At 40.6% G+C, this 6,215-nt stretch overlaps 1 long non-coding RNA gene across 1 annotated transcript; it reads left to right on the forward strand.

The window, feature by feature from the left end:
• The first annotated feature begins 869 nt into the window (after positions 1-869).
• LOC144761687 (uncharacterized) lies at positions 870-1,539 on the forward strand. The gene is made up of 3 exons (XR_013595849.1): positions 870-959; positions 1,073-1,165; positions 1,375-1,539. It is a non-coding gene; the product is annotated as an uncharacterized LOC144761687 (long non-coding RNA).
• The last annotated feature ends 4,676 nt before the right edge of the window (positions 1,540-6,215 follow it).

The following is a 6,215-nucleotide window of genomic DNA, read 5'->3' on the forward strand; positions in this document are numbered from 1 at the left end:
CGGGTCAAGTCGGGCAGAATCAGCATAAAAGCGCCACCCTAGAGAATTAATTTACCCTTTGAATGAAGACGAAGGCGAACGCACGGAGGAACAGGGAGGCCGTCAGAAAAACTACAGGTATGTGAAAGTGTAGTGTTCCTAGTTAAGAAATACGAGAAAAGTAAGGGGGTAATTGTGACCATGTAAGAAAGAGACCACACCTCTAGAGATAGAAGGGGAACCCAGTTCTTTGGAATAATAGACCTCAACTCGAGAACTGTATTAGAATAAGATTGGCATATTGAAGGTGGGAAGGATACAAACATCTAGGGATATCTTCCCCAGTGAAGCCTCTCTAGAACCGATGGGCGGTCACAGGGAGAAATTCAGGACGTCCCACATGAGAGCTTATACAATGTTACCCAATGCACAAAAATACCCCTCTCTTGATGAGGCATAGCGAAAAACCAAGAGATGATGGAAATATACAACTCCTGCATAAAATAAAAAATAGAAAAAAGGAAGGAAGGAGTAAATAATACTGATCAGGTAGAACATAAATATATAAAAAATCTTTTCCCTTTAGACATCGCTATTTTGGAAAATTAAACCACCAAGTGGAGGTGCACATTTGAGAGAGCACAACGCCACACCTAATCAATCCCGGGTTGGTGAGTATTGTTTGGAGAGACTATAAGTATCCTCCCCCCCCCTAATAAAGCCCCCCCTTCTTCCACCTCCCCCGCCCCCCCGTCCCCTTTTTTTCTTTTCTTTCTTCCCCCTTTTTTTCTTCACTTTTTCTACAACCCTCCCCCCCCCCTTTTCCTTCTCTTCCCTCCCTCTTTTAAGTGAACTGAGGGAAGTTATGTGTTCCTTTATCCACATAGGGTAATAAAAATATCCTGACCTTAGAGATCCTTTCTATCAAGAACCGGTGGTTCCTCCGTGCAATAAGAAAACGATGAGGCTAAAAACATAAGGTAATCGGTCCATCGAGAATACTTAAGTCATTAACATATAATGAATTGAGATTTGTCATTAGAGCAAACACAGGACTCTGTTGTTATAATATATCCTTTTATACTTCTTGTAGTTTCTTAACGTGGTACAATCATCATAATAAAGTCCACGTCTAGATAAAAGACTTGAAGAAATTGAGAAACTTCAGTCTGTAGCGAAAATACAGGTAATTGAACTCTTTTCACGAATCGCAATACAGTGGAAATATGCAGAATTGTGGGGAACGAGAAAACTGCACAGGTGACAGGTTGGCTCTGTAAATGGTGACAGATAGCCTGAAGGGGATGTGAATAGACTTATATAAATTGAGCAAGCTGTGTTGTACTAAAAAGAGAGACATAGAATGGCACTAAATTTCTGTTGTTTAATTTATAGATTCTCCAAAATATTTGTGTTTGTCCTGATGAAGGTGTAAAGACTGAAAGACACCGAAACGCCGCGTCGACTTTTTTGGAAATTTTACTGTAAATAACTGTATGAAATACCTTTCAGAAAAGGTTTTTTAGTTGATTTTAAGTACATTTTTAGATTGTAACCCAGATGGGAGGTTTGAATACATTTCAAAATTAATTTTATTTACTTGTATGCGCCCATTATTTAGTTATAGTGCATCTCTGTTGCTTGCATATAGTGGATTGTCGGTTAGGTCACCTCTTTAATTGTGCAGAAACCCCCCAGGGATTGTGTTCCCTCAGCAATTATAGGCTGCCACGTAACACAGGGATTTTCTTGATACATGAAGGATGACCATCTGACCAGGGCTCAGTAGTCTTTAAAGAGGCATACCCTGTCAAAGGCAGATGTAACCAGATGTAACCAACAAATGAGACTGCAATTTCTTTTGTCCTTCTAGCTAGGCAGAGACCAATTTCTGTGGGAGAAGATATGTCCCTACACCCGGTTTTGAGTGACCACAAAGAGGGGGTCGTACATTTCCCAGCGACACCACTGTTGCAGCTGAAACGTATTCTGGATCAAACCCCTAACTATGATTTCCCTGGCACCAACCCCTTCAGTTCTTTCTTTAAGTTAGTAATGTTTTTAATATAGCTCTCTAAGTATGTGCTCTTATCCGGTATGTAGGTGCAACCTTGTTGGACCTTTAACAACCAACAGACTCCACCCTCCTTCACGAGAAAGATCTCAAGTGCAAGTCGATTTTGCATCACTATTGATATTATTGAAATCATTTTAATATTTACAACAGGATGGCTAATTTACCAACTATAGTAGAAAGTTTTCAAATTATATGTGAGTTTAATGCTACTCCGACAGAAGATATTAAAAATCCAAAAATATCACTCGCTATTTCACTTGCAATCACACTTCTCTCAGTTCTCCCATTATGCTGTTTTAATTCTCCTTCAAGTTGTTTCACTTGATACATTTTTGGAAAAAACTATTTCCCCATTACAGCTTCCATACCATCCTTTTGGCAACTTATAAAAAGCATTCTTTTAATATAAAACACTCCAGGAAAAATAGGACAACTCCTTCTAAATATCTTCCCTAGTTTTCATAAACATCAAAAGTATGTTCACATTCATTAAACTCTGCCAGTTTTGTATTAATATTTGATCTATATGTTCTACTTCTGGTAAATTCCAAAGACTCAGTTCAGGAGGTGTAGTATTTTTAACTGTAGCATTACCTTGTCTACTTTCTACCAAATCTATAAACTTCTTTTCAGCTCCCCCTCATTTACATGTCAGGGTATTTTTATGTGCATAAGCCAAGTCCAAAGATTGAGTTGGTCTAAATAGATAGCCCAAAGTTTCAGTGAGTGAAGCTTCAGGATGTGGGTTCAGACTTTTTATTACTGGAAGTTCAGAAAAGATCAGATCTTGATTTGAATAATAATATTGCAAACAATCAGCCCCATAAAAAAACAAGTCAATACACTGCAATAAATTCAATATCTTAATGGTAGATTATGATAGGTAAAACCTTTGTTAACCGATGCAGGTAATTGCATACATATGTAGCAATCACCAGCAACCATTGTGTCAAAGTACTTGTTTTGTAACCTAGTGTGGACATTTAATGAACGATCAGTTTTTTGAGTAATCAAGATGTAAAGTGTTGTTATTTACAGCATTAAAATTAGTGCTATTTGTTTTAGCAGTTTTGTATATAAGCGATTGTTTCCGTGCATATGAAAGCTTAAGAACTTCAATGGGTACATAATGCGGCAAGTTTAAAATAATAAGCAATGTAAATAACATCAAAACACTAACATAAATAATTCCTGCATAAACATGTTTGCATCCAAGACAGATTTCAGTGTTTGACTTGTTGGCTTCTCACAATTCAGATTGCTTAACTAAATTATGTTTTAAAATAGCAGCTAGTGGTTTGAGTAATTCAGCAAAGTTCGGAACAAAAATACCAAGGCACAGTTCAATGGTTCTGTTCAATATGAGAAATATGCAGATCAGCTTCATTGATGAGTATATTTAGGATAAATTGTGTTAATTCTTCAAGTGGTACACCAAGATTGAAATTCAAATCCACAACAAAGTTTGTTTCAAGGAGTTTCAGGTGGCTTTGTATAGCTAAAGCAAACTGGAGCAAACTCCTGCTCCCATTCATTTGCAGCAAGATAGTCCATTCTAGAGACGAGTACTTTTGGCTGGGTACACTCACTCTATTTAATCTCATCACAGCAGTTTGCTCATCATCACTGTCACTCTGATCAGACTTCTCGGTACTTTCAGGAATGGTTTGTGGTACTCGCACTCAATCTTCAGTTAAGCAACATCGCAGTATCTCCCCTTTTCCGGGCCAACCACCTCTGGGTAGAACTCATTTTCTTGCTGCACTATGACTTTCGTTAGGGTAAGTACCTCGGGAGACAACTGTACTGGCTGGGACCCTTCGGTACTGATAATAGTTTACTCTTCCAGACCCCTCTCAGGACGACTGAATGCTGTTTCAGCTGCTTGCTGGTCCCCTACAGCCTAACTAACCTGCTCCCTCTGTCTCCCTGTAAATACCGGCACATTAGGAACAGGTGCTGTTATATCATCAAGGAGACATGGGACTCTAAGAGTGTGGACAGTGTGCACCCAATTTGAAATACCACTGCACTTCACAGCAGTGTTGGCAACCATGATCACCTAGTAAGGCTCTCTTCATTGGAGTTCCAAGCACGACTTATGCACAGGCTTTCACAACCCAGTCACCAGGACTGCGGTTATGGCACTGCTTCTGTTGAGTCGCAAGGGCAGCCTCTCCAACCTGGTGAGACACCGAACAGACCACATCAGCCAAACCTTTGCAATAGTTCAAAATCAAATCATCTGTAATATTGATGACAGGGCTCACAGGAACAGCTGGCTATCCCATCACTCGACCCATAATAATTTCATGGGGTGACAATCCTGTCCTCCTGTCTGGTGTTCGCCCCAGGCTCAACAACACAAGAGGCAATGCATCGGGCCATTTCAAAGATGTTGAAGCAAACACCTTTGTCAATCTGGATTTCAATGTGCCATTTAAATGCTCAACTAGTCCAGAAGCCTCTGGACAGTAACTGCAATGGAGCTTCTGCTCAGCATGTAATGCTGCACATAACATTTTCAGGACCTCTTTATTTAAATGAGTTCCTCAGTCTGACTCAGGAGAAGTCAGAAATCCGAATCAGGAATCAACTCTCTTAACAACAATTTAGCTACTGTAAAACTATAATTTCTTCATGTTGGGTAAGCTTCCATCCATTTTAAGAAAAGGTGCAGGACCATGATAATGTCTAGCCATATATGGTAACAAACTATTAGGTAATACAGTTCTGCCATCAGTGTAAATCCAGATTTCATCTTCCCTTTTGGTGCATCCTGCTCGCACCCATTTTTGCCATTCAGCTTCCGCCATGAACAGGCAGCCAGAAAGAGACTTGGGGGACCCAAGTCCTCCCTCAGCCTCCACTATGTGGTCGGGGGGAACATATGGTGCCCTCAAACATCCATGCACCGTGTGCCTGGCACCACATGGTGCCTGGCACACGGTGCATGGATGTTTTAAAACATCCCTTTTTCAATTGCGGCTTGTGCTGCAGCCCTTTTCGGGGCTGCAGCACAGGATGCAATTGAAAAATAGATTTTTCTGACCGCCTACACTGAGGCCACATCCTAATCTGGTGGGTGGGACTGCTGACTATTTGTCAGACAGTTCTAATCTCGCAACGATGGTGGTCGGACGGTCGTTTGACCGCCTTCGTAATGACCCTCTATGTCCGAGTACGGGTCAACAGTATTCCCACTGAGCTGGACCCAAACAAAATCAATGGATGTCTAATGACTATGCTCTCTCACTGCTCAAAACTCACCCATGCAGATAAAACCATTTTCAAACTTCCAGGCAACGCTGCAGCCAAAGGATCAAAAGTAGCCGAAAGGTATTCAACAGGTCTGTGATTGCTTCCGTGCATATGTGTCAGTACTAAAAGAGAGCACCCCTCCCTTTCACTACAAAACAACACAAGCATTTGTTGTAATCAGGCACTCCCAGAGCCGGTGCCCAAAAAATGCATTCTCGCAGCTCAGTAAAGGTGGTCATAAAACTGTCATCCCAAGGTACCACATAAGACAAGCCTTTGTCTGTCAACATCTGGAGATGTTGTCCTGTCAAGGAAAAGTTTGGAATCCATTGTAGACAATAGCCCAACATTCCTACAAACATGCAGACTTTTTGGGTAGTTGGCAGACTCATGTTAAGAATCGCAGACATTCTTTCTTGTGACACTTTCATGCGCCTTTTTCATTGTGTTGTCCGAATAAGAGGACTTCAGTTTGGCAAAACTATATCTTAAGTCAATTTGTGGACAGATGATTCAAGAGGGAATTGGTATGAGTCTTGCAAGCTTCCTTAATTTTTGACACCACCAGTAGGTCATCCATGTACTTTACTAGCACTCAGTGATTCAGCATTACCATAGATTCACGATTTTTCATAAGAATCTGATTGAAGTTTGAGGGGCTTTCTGTATACTCTTGTAGAATTTGGCACCATGCCAAAACACGATTGCTGAAATGGAAATCAAAAAGAAACTGAATATCCTCATGCCTCAGAATAGAAAAGAAAGCTTGGCATATGTAAATGACTGAAAACCATTGAGCCTCGCATGAATCTGAAATAACATCACTGCTGGATTCGGTACCACAGGACAACAAGGGACAACAATTGCTTTCAGCTTCTGCAAATCCTGCTCAATATGA

This window comes from Lissotriton helveticus, chromosome 6 (genome assembly GCF_964261635.1).
Source record: "Lissotriton helveticus chromosome 6, aLisHel1.1, whole genome shotgun sequence".
In the NCBI taxonomy this organism is placed as follows: Eukaryota; Metazoa; Chordata; class Amphibia; order Caudata; family Salamandridae; genus Lissotriton; species Lissotriton helveticus.